At 43.7% G+C, this 13,363-nt stretch overlaps 1 protein-coding gene across 1 annotated transcript in view; it reads left to right on the top strand.

Moving 5' to 3' along the window:
- Nucleotides 1-4,004: 4,004 nt before the first annotated feature.
- The window catches only part of LOC126470259 (lysosomal-associated transmembrane protein 4B-like), a 187,448-nt gene continuing 178,089 nt past the window's right edge, over nucleotides 4,005-13,363 (top strand). The window contains exon 1 of the mRNA XM_050097989.1: nucleotides 4,005-4,137. The gene's annotated coding sequence lies outside the window, so the exon portion shown is untranslated. The remainder of the gene's footprint in view (nucleotides 4,138-13,363) is intronic.

Consider the following 13,363-nt stretch of genomic DNA (forward strand, 5'->3'; position numbering starts at 1 on the left):
ACAATGTCAGACCTTTGACCATGTCAAAAGCAAAGTTTGATTTGATATTACAGTTTCTCCTCGACCAGTGGAAAAAGTAAACTCACTGTTGTTCAAGTGGGTCTTCCTAGCGTATACACTTGCGCAATGCCCAGTAATTAACAGCAAACGAAACATGCGGTAACGTAAAATACTTAAGAAAAGGGGAATAAAAAAACGCGGGTCATTTGAGTGGCCCTAAAGAAACTTTAGGGGAAAGCGGAACATTCTGAAAAAAAAAAAAAACAGGAGTATCATGAGAAAAACGGGACGATTGGACACTGTTCTGCGTACTATTATTTGTCGTAATCTCTTTCCGATATGTTGAACTATTCGCGAAATGAAAAGGGTACCACGTCTTACGTGGCCTGCCTGATACTGTGGCGATGGACTATTAGCAGCCGGACGGTATGACCGAGCGGTTCTAGGCGCTTCAGTCTGGAACCGCTCGACCCTTACGGTCGCAGGTTCGAATCCTGCCTAGGGCATGGATGTGTGTGATGTCCTTAGGTTAGTTAGGTTTAAGTAGTTCTAAGTTCTAGGGGACTGATGACCTCAGATGTTGAGTCCCATAGGGCTCAGAGCCATCTGAACCATTTTTTACTATTAGCAGCTGCGCAGAGTGGCCGCGCTGTCTGAGGTGCCATGTCACGGATTGCGCGGCCCCTCCCGCCGGAGATTCGAGTCCTTCCTCGGTCATGGGTGTGTGTATGTGTGTGTTGTTATTAGCATAAGTTAGTTTAAGTTATAAGTAGTGTGTAAGTCTAGGGACCGATGACCTCAGCAGTTTTGTCCCTTAGGAATTCACACATACTTTTTCGACAGTTGGCCACATCAATCTGAGTGATTTCGGAAATGAGTGTTAATTTTAAGGATGAAAGACTTTTAAGATATTGCAGAGTTCATGTGACTACCACTTACATCTGCCTTATAAATTTTACCTATCATTTGCTATGACATCCGTTTTAAGGCATATTTTGTGCAATAATGTTTTGGAATCTTAGATATTTTATCTGTGTGTGTGTGTACGTGTGTGTGTGTGTGTGTGTGTGTGTGTGTGTGTGTGTGTGTGTGTGCGTGCACACACACCTGTACGATACGTAGTGAAGCGCACATTATGTATCATTTCTATTTTCGACTTTTATTATCCACTCGCGAACGGTGCGCTCGAAGAATGAACTTTGCCGGCCGAAGTGGCCGAGCGGTTCTAGGCGCTTCAGTCTGGAACCGCACGACCGCTACGTCGCAGGTTCGAATCCTGCTTCGGGCATGGATGTGTGTGACGTCCTTAGGTTAGTTAGGTTTAAGTTGTTCTAAGTTCTAGGGGACTGATGACCTCAGATGTTAAGTCCCATACTGCTCAGAGCCATTTGAAACATTTTGAAGAATGAACTTTGATACGGGCCTCACTGTAGGTTCTTATGTAACTAATTTTATTGAACGATATGCTTGTGCCTGAAAATAGTATTGTTCTTGACTCAGCTTGTAACGTGGGTTTTTACAATTTTAAGGTAAACCTAGCCGTCATTTGCAAGGTTTATAACTTCATTAGGCCTTAAATACCTAAAAATGGACATCGTTAACCTAAATGCCCAGCGCTCACTAAATCACAACTACATTCAAGACCTAGACAAAGACAGAAATTCAAATTCAAAGCTACCATGCGCAGACGACTGCTGCGGACGGAGCGGCCTAGGTGGAATCTGCGGATCTGTCGTCTCTGGCGCTCGTGTCTAGGGAAAGCAAATTGTGGTGCCGATCGGGTGTGTCGATCGGTTGCGCTCGGCTAGCCTCGAGTCAGTAGATTGTGGCGCTTCTTGGTGGCAGACAGTGAAAGCATATATTGATCACATTCGCCTTTAGGACAAGGAGCTATTTCATTCGTTCCGCGCGAGATTTGAAAATGTATGTTAACTGCCTAGTCCGCTTTTGCAGTTTTGAGAACCTACAGTTTAGGGCAATGAAGGACTTTGCAAAACATTCCTCGAAAATATATCCGCAACTACCAAAAACAGGCGCCTCCCCAAACTGGCAGTGATTTTTCACGAGAAAAGTGTTCCACTTCTTGTTATCTTAACTGACTAATACTATACTTTTCTGACTGCAGACAGACTGGTCAGAATCCCGTGTTTATCGCCGATGGCCTCACAAACGTCATGGACACGGTTTTTCGTCATTAACTTGTAGCTGAATTTTATCTTTAGGTAGCGGAACTTTATGTAGTTTTCTCGAGACGTTCGTATCAAACTACAGCAGCTTACGAGCAGTTCCGTATTTGTATGGAACATTCCTTTCGACTAACTGAATCTGCAAATAACACAGACTGTTGTAATTATATTTCACAATCCTGGAGGCGCAGAAGTATTTATTATTAATGAATTGCACTGGAATGGAGAATCAGAAACAGCTGGCTTGTCTGTGTGTGAAATATTTTATATACATGAATGTCTAAAGGACACTGTAATGTGAAGATACATACACTGTAGCATACACTCTGTAACTATAAATGATGCACCCATGCCTAGACGGGCTAAAATGACGATAGAATATTGCTCTCTCCCTGTGCGGGAATCACGAAATGCGCGAGTAAGGGTTGTGGACTCTCCGACATGTGGAAGTTAGGTCCTGGAGGCATGCTTGGATAGAAGTACGTAGTTGTTAAGGTGAGCATTCGGGATAACCTGGAAACTGACATCAATCTAGATTTGCAAAATGCGAATCAGTTTTATATTGAGAATTGGGAAAAACTTATTGTCTTTAATCTCGGTAGGAGTGACCCAGGAAACTTCCCTGCTAAAAATGTTTTGGATGAAGAAATTGTTAGGTCCTGGAGGCGTGCTTGGATAGAAGTACGTAGTTGTTAAGGTGAGAATTCGGGATAACCTGGAAACTGACATCAATCTAGATTTGCAAAATGCGAATCAGTTTCATATTGAGAACTGGGAAAAACTTATTGTCTTTACTCTCGGTAGGAGTGACCCAGAAAACTTCCCTGCTAAAAATGTTTCAGATGAAGAAATTGTCTGTAAGGTGCAAACTGTGTTGCAGGAATTCAGGATTATTGTTTATTAAGACTACTTTAGTACCTCACAATAATGTGAGTTTAGGATAAAAACTGCCTGTGCTGTCTGATTGCCGTTAGTATTTTTGCTGATAAATAAAAAGCTAATTAAAATCGTCGCTACTAATGGAAATGAGTTTTAAAAGGCAAGCAAATTCTCAAATAACATCTTTTAAAGGTGAGAATCATAACAAAGTAAGTGACTACGTTTCTTTGATTTGGTTTGTAAACTTACAATTTTTTCAGAAATGAGATAGGTACTTAAATTAAACGTACATAAAATGAAACATTCTGCATCAGAGTGTTCAAATAAATGAATTTATAATTTCACCAGTTCCAATTTTTATGCAGTTTAGTGTAAATTTCCCACATGATACGCCTGATGTTTTACGTATGTGAGTAAAAGAACGTTTTGGCAACATTGTTCATTCCATTTCTGGGATAGCAAGATCTGAAGCATTAAAGATTAAAAGCCAAGAAAAATGATGTTGAAATGTAATCTGTAGTAAAGATTTGCAAGTTAAATAGAAAGCTGTATTCCTTAGCTTCTCAGCTGATTTTCACTCTTCTAAAGTAAAGAAAAAAGTTCGGCTATTTGTAAGCTTTGTTAATTTTTATTAAAAAATTGATTATCGTGCCTGTCTCTTGGGGAATTTGGCGGTGTAAGCTTTTATTACTGACACATGCTGCGCGAATTGCAGCTATATTTTTCCAGTTTTGAAATGAGAATTGTATATTATCATAAACAGACGTATAATAGTAAAGACAAGTGAACAGTACAGAGACTACTGAGCGTATTGTAAGCTTCCGCTGTCTGCCACCAGAAAGCGCTACGGGCTGGACACACGAGGCTAGCCGATTGGCATCTTGAATAGCTGTCCCTAGGGCACAAGTCTCTCCTCGGGCTACTGCAGCGCTCCGTGCGGCGCGCAACGGAACTGGAATCCCGGCTGAGCTGGCGCAGCAGCTTCAGTTGCGTCCCAGCCGCCGACGCTTAAACAACGTTGGAACCGAATCAGTTTTGCTGGTGCGCCGCTCCAGGCTCCGCCCACCACCTGGTAGGAGGCGAGCAGTGCCGCGAAACGCTAGACCCGTTATATGTTCTCCTCTTTTTGTTTTCGATCTTCCTTATTTCCCTTCTTCCCATCATTAGAATCATCATAAAGATAGCATACGGATTAAAAAAATAAATGTTCAGCAGCCTTTGTCGCTTTTATTTTTTTTTCAGAATGGCATTTTATTTTTATAGTGAGACGAAATAACGTTTTCTCAGCTCTCTTTTAATGTAACCCTCGATTTAAATTTAATGCAAACTTCCGCACAAATAGAGAATCACCAATAACCCGTGTTTTTGACAACCACCGCTTTGTCATTGACTACGTGAATGTGGATAGTTCATTTCTCCTTTTTATCTAACGTATTTTTATGCACATATATTTTGAGTTCTGTATTATAGCTAATACTTTTTATCAGAATTCACATCCCGCACGAACTACCCCTTTTTGTTGACCTGCGGTTATGACACAAACTTCTTTTTATTAGGGCCCCAGCTGTCCATTCAAATGTGCCAAGGAACATGGCATATACCGTGACTCATATGTTTCTTTTCAATATCAATAGCTTTCATCCTGTTATTCAGGCACCGGCCGATCCTCTATCATGTGTAATCTCTGAATCGAAGCAACCTGTTACCTTCTTTTTCTATTCTTTTCCTTTTGGTGCGCGCGCATGTCTGACTGGAAAAGATCAATAAACAGCTGTGCTGCACAGAAACTACGCGAATTGACATTCGACACTCGTCACATAATAACGGCCATCTTGATGCGGTCACATATGTCTAAATACAGAAGAAATAATCACGGACACGCATCGCTCACACATTACAGCGTATCTGTTTCTTTTTCGCATATATGAACTATCAACCATTTCCTTCGAATGTAAAATAGTGCTTTCAGCGGAAATCTCAAGCGGTTTGCGACGATGGTAGTGGGTATGACAGATGAGATTAATGTGACACACATTACTTACTGTTTGGTAGTAATGTACGTGAATGTAAAAATTAAAGACTTTTTAAAGGGTCCCTGGTTTCTTCACTGATAAATCCTGACACGCGCAAGTTGTGCCAAAGCAGGAACGGTGCAGTTGGCTGACAGTCTACCGTTGGATCCGCGCCAGGATCACGCATATGTTACGTGTTTTGGCGTTACCCCGGTCACCTGTTCTGTGTACTAGTACAAGAGAGCCAAAGTCGATTTCGTGTTACGTTTTGAACGAAGTCATGTTTACGTGATTGGTACACTGTGGTACGTTTTTGAACAAATCTTGAGAAGAGAAGATGGGTTACCATACAAAAAATATACGGTGCTATGTAAAAAAGACGCACAGCCGTTCATAACTTCGTCACGAACAAAGATACAAGACAGGAAACGATGCTGGCTAATGTCTCCCTGGTAATTAAACACATTTGCGTTATACATTCTTCTATGTTGTTTCCAGACAAAATGTTATCTACGGTGGTAAAGATAAAGAGGATACCCTATATGCAAATCTCAGTTGCGAGAAAAAACGTAGTGCTGAGAGAGAATACTTTCTGAAACACTTTAGCTTCATTTAAACAGTGTCATCTGGTTAACATTCATTTGAATTCGTTTATGGGTGAAAAAACTGCATAGCGGAAGGGTCAAACCGAAAACTTCGAATTCGCGGTTCAGATGTATTTCAAATCAACGCTGCACGATCATTCTAATAGGTAACGAAGGTTTTTATTGATGTCAGCTAGTTTTTGGGTGAAGTTCAACTTTATGAAATCAGCACCCAAGCCACTACTTTGTGCAGCTAGTTTAAACTTCTTAGCCCGGGGTAACAATTTTCTCTATTGATTCTACAGATCCAATTTTTGATATACAGCTTCCCGTGTACGTTTGGATTCCAAGGTTCGTTATTTGTGTGTACAAGTCGGGACTAATCATGAGGCGGGTACAATTTCGAAAATTAAAATCCAGCAAGACTGGAGTGTGACAACATAGACAAATGCGACTGTTCCTTCGAAGCCTTCTGGGAGTAAACATTGAAACAAGTTACCGACACGGAAATAACATGAAGCAGCCACGTTACGCACCAGAACAGTACGGTACAAACACCGTGCATCCCTGCTTCGTGTTCTTCCAACAGTGGTGGCAGGATGCTTGTTTTATATCTTCGTCCATAGTCCAGAAGCTACCATAAGGAATGCCGGAGGGTACTTCGAGTACAACAGTCATTTCTCATTTCCTTTTCGATTCCTGAGTGGTGTATAACACTGTCATTTCGCAAAGTGTATGTGGGGGGAAAGCAATATGTTATGTTGCCCGTTTCCGTGATGTAGCGTCTGCCACGAGAGTCTGATGAAGATCTCCGTGACGCTCTTGCGCCTATGAAACAAACCCATAACGAAACGTGCTGGTCTTCTTTGGATCTCCTCGATCACTTTTATTAAACCCACCTGGTAAGGGTCTCACACGATCGGCCGGTACTCAAGAATCAGTGGAGCGATTATTTTGTAAGGTACTTCTTTTGCGGATTAACTGCGTTTACGTAAAATCCTTCCAAACAATTTCAGTCGAGCATCTCCTTTTCTTACAACTGCACTCATGCTCATAAATTAAAGATAATTGCAGAATGCGGTGCCACACAACGTGGCACTACACAGAACTAGCACTAATAGCATTGGCATATGGGGAACACACACGACACATATCTGTAAGTCCACGGTATTGGTGATAAGGCGCTACAAAACGCCACGTTTCCTGCGCATGTACCCCTACATCAATATGAGATATGATCACCATGCACACGTACACAGGCCGCACAATCGGTTGGCATATTCTGGATCAAGTAGTCGAGAAGCTGCTGGGGTATAGCCTCCCATTCTTGCACCAGTGCTTGTCGGAGCTCCTTAAGTGTCCTAGGGGTTTGAAGACGTGCAGCGATACGTCGACTGAGAGCATTCCAGACGTGCTCGATGGGGTTTAGGTCTGGAGAACAGGCAGGCCACTACATTCGCCTGATATCTTCTGTTTCAAGGTACTCCTCCATGATGGCAGCTCGGTGGGTTCGTGCGTTATCATCCATCAGGAGGGAGGTGGGACCCACTGCACCCCTGAAAAGGAACACATACTGGTGAAAATGACGTCCCGATACACCTGACTGTTACAATTCCTCTATCGAAGACATGCAGGGGTGTACGTGCACCAATCATAATCCCACCCCACACCATCAAACCACGACCTCCATACAGGTCCCTTTCTAGGAGTTGGTATCTGGTTCCTGGTTCACGCCAGATGGAAACCGGCGAGAATCACTGTTCAGACTGTACCTGGACTCGTCCGTGAACATAACCTGGGACCACTGTTCCTATGACCATGTACTGTGTTCTTGACACCAGGCTTTAAGGGCTCTCCTGTGACCAGGGGTCAGGGGACTGCACCTTGCAGGTCTCCGGGCGAATAAACCATGTCTGTTCAGTCGTCTGTAGACTCTGTGTCTGGAGACAACTGTTCCAGTGGCTGCGGTAAGGTCCCGAGCAAGGTTACCTGCAGTACTCCGTGGCCGTGTGCGGGCACTGATGGTGAGATATCGGTCTTCTTCTGGTTTTGTACACTGTGGACGTCCTGTACTGTAGCGCCTGGACACGTTTCCTGTCTGCTGGAATCGTTGCCATAATCTTGAGATCACTCTTCGTGGCACATGGAGTGCCCCTTCTACGACCTGCAGTGTTTGACCAGCCCCCAGTCGCCCTAGTGTTCTACCCCTCATAACGTCATTAGTATGTATTGTTTGAGCCATTTTCAACAAACAGTCACCATTAGCATGTCTGAAAACGTCTGCACACTTACTCGCTGCACCGTACTCTGACAGGCACCAACACACCTCTGCGTATGTGGACTGCTGCCAGCGCCACTGTGCGACGACCGCAGGTCAGATGCGCCGGATGGTCATACCCCGAGATGATTTAAACCCGCAAACCGCCCACCAGAGCTTTGTTTCACCATGTATCAGCGTTATCCTTAATTTATGAGCATGGGAGTGGTTTTGTGTAGTCGTTTCCCTTGAGCTGGCTCGGAGGGTGTACACTTTGATACTTTACGTTTGCTACTATTTTCACTGATTGGTCGCAAGTAGTGTAAATGAATATTTTCGGGTATTTCATCCTATGTAAAGGTAATACGTCGTATTTGTTTACGTTGAGGGTCAACTCGCAATAACTGCACAAAGCAGGTCTCCCAGTTCCACAGTTTTTCCATAGTTGCAACTTCCTTGTATACAAACGTGTCTTCCACGAATACCCTTGCGTTATTCTCAGAGTTACTTTTACGTCTGACGGCTTTGCTTTGCTAAGAACTAAGCTATGGCCTTCAAAGCGAAGTTTCCAGTGCGCTCCGAAGTAGTATTAAAATGGTTCAAATGGCTCTGAGCACTATGGGACTTAACATCTGAGGCCATCAGTCCCCTAGAACTTAGAACTACTTAAACCTAACTAACCTAAGGACATCACACACATCTATGCCCGAGACAGGATTCGAACCTGCGACCGTAGCGGTCGCGCGGTTCCAGACTGAAGCGCCTAGAACCGCTCGGCCACACCGGCCACACCGGCGAAGTAGCATTAGATGAACAGCCAACAAGACAGATGTCACATTTTCAACTGTTAGGTCGTGATATTAGCTACGATAATTGAAACGACATCGCTAATAAATTACATCATTTTCAAACGATAAGTGGCACAATACACAGAATACTGGTTGACAATTCAAGGAAGGATGCAAAGCTAAACTTTTACAGAGAAATGACTACACATATTCTAACATATGGAAGCGAATCATGGACATTAACTAAGCGAGATAGAGAAGAATGCAGTCGGCTGAAATGGAATTCCCAGGGAAAGGTAAAGGGTATACCCTCAGAGATCAAATACAAATACAAAACAATATTATAAGCGAACTTAATGTATACGGTACATCTACATCTACATCCATACTCCGCAAGCCACCTGACGGTGTGTGGCGGAGGGTACCTTGAGAACCTCTATCGGTTCTCCCTTCTATTCCAGTCTCGTATTGTTCGTGGAAAGAAAGATTGTCGGTATGCCTCTGTGTGGGCTCTAATCTCTCTGATTTTATCCTCATGGTCTCTTCGCGAGATATACGTAGGAGGGAGCAATATACTGCTTGACCCATCGGTGAAGGTATGTTCTCGAAACTTCAACAAAAGCCCGTACGAGCTACTGACCGTCTCTCTTGCAGAGTCTTCCACTGGAGTTTATCTATCATCTCCGTAACGCTTTCGAGATTGGTAAATGATCCTGTAAGGAAGCGCGCTGCTCTCCGTTGGATCTTCTCTGTCTCTTCTAGCAGCCCTATCTGGTACGGATCCCACACTGGAGAGCAGTATTCAAGCAGTGGGCGAACAAGTGTACTGTAACCTACATCCTTTGTTTTCGGACTGCATTTCCCTAGGATTGTTCAAATGAGTCTGTCTGGCGTCTTCTTTAACGACGATTAATTTTATATGATCATTCCATTTTAAATAAACGAAAAAATAGACCATTGAGGCATAAAATGGAAACAACATAGCAATATATTGGGGCAAGACAGATTAGTTAAAGAAGTAATCAATTATAAACCGACAGAGAAGAGAGATGGGAGACGATCGAGGAACAGATGGCTTCCGCGAAGACGGAAAAGGCTGTAATCATACTCAGTGAACTGAAGAAGAAGAACTAAGTTTAGAATTTTATCTGTTAGGAAACCATGAATCCAGTAAAGGAACCTGTTTCCATATTCCGTATGGTTATAATATATTCACTAACCGATAGAACCGAACCGTATCGAATGTGTTACGGAGGGAACCCTTACCTCTAGCCATCTAGATTTGATGGACGAACAGAGCGAACAGTGTTTCACAAGATCAGTGTTTACAGAATCAAAAAAATGGTTCAAATGGCTCTGAGCACTATGGGACTTAACATCTGAGGTCATCAGTCCCCTAGAACTTCGAACTACTTAAACCTAACTAACTTAAGGACATCTCACACATCCATGCCCGAGGCAGGATTCGAACCTGCGACCGTAGCAGTCGCGCGGTTCAGGACTGAAGTGCCTATAACCGCTCGACCACTGCGGCCGGCTTACAGAATCCATCTTGATTCCTGTACAGTAGATTTTCGTTCTTCAAAACAGTTCACAATACATGAGGAAAAAGTGTGTTCCACAGTTTCTCAGTATATCTTTGTGCAACTGTCCGGCGACCCTTCTTGAAATTGGTAATGTCATGCTCCTCAGTCATTTGAAATGCTCTGTTACTGTAAACTACCTCTGGAATGGAAGCAAATTCCTTAGGTTGTTTAACAGTCCCTAATAGTGGCTCCTAGGGGTTATAGAGACTACTGAGTAGATAAAGTTTTAATCAGGAATCGATTTCAGGAAATTTACCGTTTCGATGTAAAATAAGTTCGAAGATTGCTTCAGTTTCAAATCTCCCGTTTCGCGGTATAGACACAAACTGGGAAGGGATCCCTGCCGTCAGTCCCTGTTGTAATTATCACATCACATACCATTTTCGTCGACTACAATAACGGCTGCGAGAAACTGATACGTCCACGACCAAGGGAGTTCATTCATAATACAAAAGAAAAACCGAGTACTCGAAATATCACCAAAAAAAAAATAGGCTCTGAGCACTATGGGACTTAACTGCTGTGGTCATCAGTCCCCTAGAACTTAGAACTACTTAAACCTAACTAACCTAAGGACATCACAAACACCCATGCCCGAGGCAGGATTCGAACCTGCGACCGCAGCGGTCGCGCGTTTCCAGACTGTAGCGCCTAGAACCGCTCGGCCACTCCGGCCGGCGTAGCGCACACAGATCTCCTCTGTGTGCATATCGTGAAGCGGGAGATTTGAAAGAGATCTGGTTCTGAAACTTATTTTACGAGGGTCAGCCAGAAAGTAATGCCTCTTTTTTTCTCCTTAGATAAAGTTTTTAAGTGAAAAATTTGTATTTGCCGCTGTTTTGTAATGCTTTCTCTCTAGTCCACTGCAGTAGTAACTTTCTGCAGCAACAGGCGCCAGTACTGCAGTCCCATACAAAATGTCAGACACCGATGTTCGTATTAGACAGCGATCTGTGATACAATTCTTGAACGTAGAAAGTGAAACGCCCACTCACATTCATGAAAGACTGAAAAATGTGTATGCTGACAGTGGATATCAGAACTGTTAGGCGACAGGCTCGACAGATTCCTCGGTGTAATGTCATCGATGTCATCGACTCGTTGAATGTTGTGTGGAGATGCTGCAGTCAGCGGCCTGCCGCTCTGCATTTCGTCAGCCAATGGTGTTTGCCTTCCAGCTTCGTTACAGTGATGAACCCCTCGTCCAACAGCGCTGACAGTGCAACAGTGGATATCAGCACTGTTTGAGGATGGATTCATCGCTGTACCGTCATCGATATCATCGACTCGCTGAATGTTGTGTGGAGACACTGCAGTCAGCAGCCTGCCGCTCCGCGTTTCTTCAGCCAACGGTGTTTGCCCTTCAGCTTCGTTACAGTGATGAACCTCGTCTAACATTGCTGATAGTGCAACAGTAGATATCAGCACTGTTAGAGGATGGATTCATCGCTGTAACGTCATCGACTCGCTGAGTGTCACGTGCAATCACTGCAGACAGTGCCCTGCCGCTCCGTGTTTCGTCAGGCAACGGTGTTTGCCCTTCGGCTTCGTTTCGGCGATGGATCTCGCCTGACAGTGCGGATAGTGCAATAGTGGATATCAGCATTGTTAGACGGTTGGTTCCTCGCTGTAACGACATCGCTGTCATCGAATCGCTGACTTGGGTGGAGTCACTGCAGTCAGCCAACGGTGTTTGCCCTTCAGCTTCGTTATAGCGATGGATCTCGCCTGACAGTGTGGATAGTACAATAGTAGATATCAGCATTGTTAGACGATTGGTTCCTCGCTGTAACGACATCGGTGTCATCATGAATGTTGTGTGGAGTCCGGCGACAGAGGCCGAGGTGAGTGGGTGTGCCTGGAGCGATAGCGGCAGCAGCAGTTGTCTGTTACAGAGTAATTTAGTGTAGCTTCTGTTCTATTTTTCACGTATTTCTGATAAGAACTCGACTGTATGTATTTATTTTACTGTGTAGACTAGTGTTTAGCAAATTATTCTAAGTTTTCGTCTTATCGTAAATCTTAATTCATATCCTTGAGCGAGGCAGATTCGTCGGTTAATTTTCCGCCACCAGAAGCACCACGTCACCCGTCAGGTGACTCAGTTTGAATCAGGTGACCGTTGACTACAGGGTTCCGACATTCAGTCCAGTGGAAGAAGCTGAGGCGAGTGGATGCGCATGGAGCGGTTGTGGCATCAGTAGTTGTCTGATACAGCGCAATTTCATTTAGTTTGTATTTTTTTCACATAATTCTGCTAAAAAGTGAACTATACCCGTGTATTTTACTGTGTAGACTAGTGTTCCGCAAATAACTCTAAGTTTTCGTTTTTGCTTAAATTTTAGTGCATATCCTTGTGTAAAGTGGATTCCACGTGTAATTTTCCGCCGCCAGAAGCGTCACGTCACCCATCACTTGACTCAGTTTGAGTCAGGTGACCGTTGACTACAGAGCTCTGACAGTCAATCTAGAGGCAGAGGCCGGGGCGAGTGGACGCGCCTGGAGTCGTAGCAGCACCGGCAGTTGTCTGATACGGAGTGATTTAGTTTACTTTGTGTTTTTTATGTAATTCTTCTAAGAAATGAACTATATCTATGTATTTTAGTGTGTAAACTAATGTTTAGCAAATTAAGTTTCCGTTTTGCGTAGATCTCACAAGGGGAGGCCACGACGTTGGGATCACGGATATGTTTTTTGGCCATTTACAATTCGTAATTACATTTTTAAGGACGAGGGACGGGTTTGAAAAGTCCAAGCCAAACCTCGATAATTAATCATGCGAATGTCGTTATTTATAATCGGTAATATAGTAAGTCACAGAGTGCTAGACCAAAAGAGTAACGTAGAATTGCTTGTCGGATGTGCTCTCGACATCACACGTTCAAAGAAATGTTCAAATGTGTGTGAAATCTTATGGGACTCAACTGCTGAGGTCATCAGTCCCTAAGCTTACACACTACTTAACCTAAATTATCCTAAGGACAAACACACACACACCCATGCCCGAGGGAGGACTCGAACCTCCGCCGGGACCAGCTGCACAGTCCATGACTGCAGCGCCCCAGACCGCT

The sequence above is a fragment of the Schistocerca serialis genome, chromosome 3, assembly GCF_023864345.2.
Source record: "Schistocerca serialis cubense isolate TAMUIC-IGC-003099 chromosome 3, iqSchSeri2.2, whole genome shotgun sequence".
NCBI classification, from domain to species: domain Eukaryota; kingdom Metazoa; phylum Arthropoda; class Insecta; order Orthoptera; family Acrididae; genus Schistocerca; species Schistocerca serialis.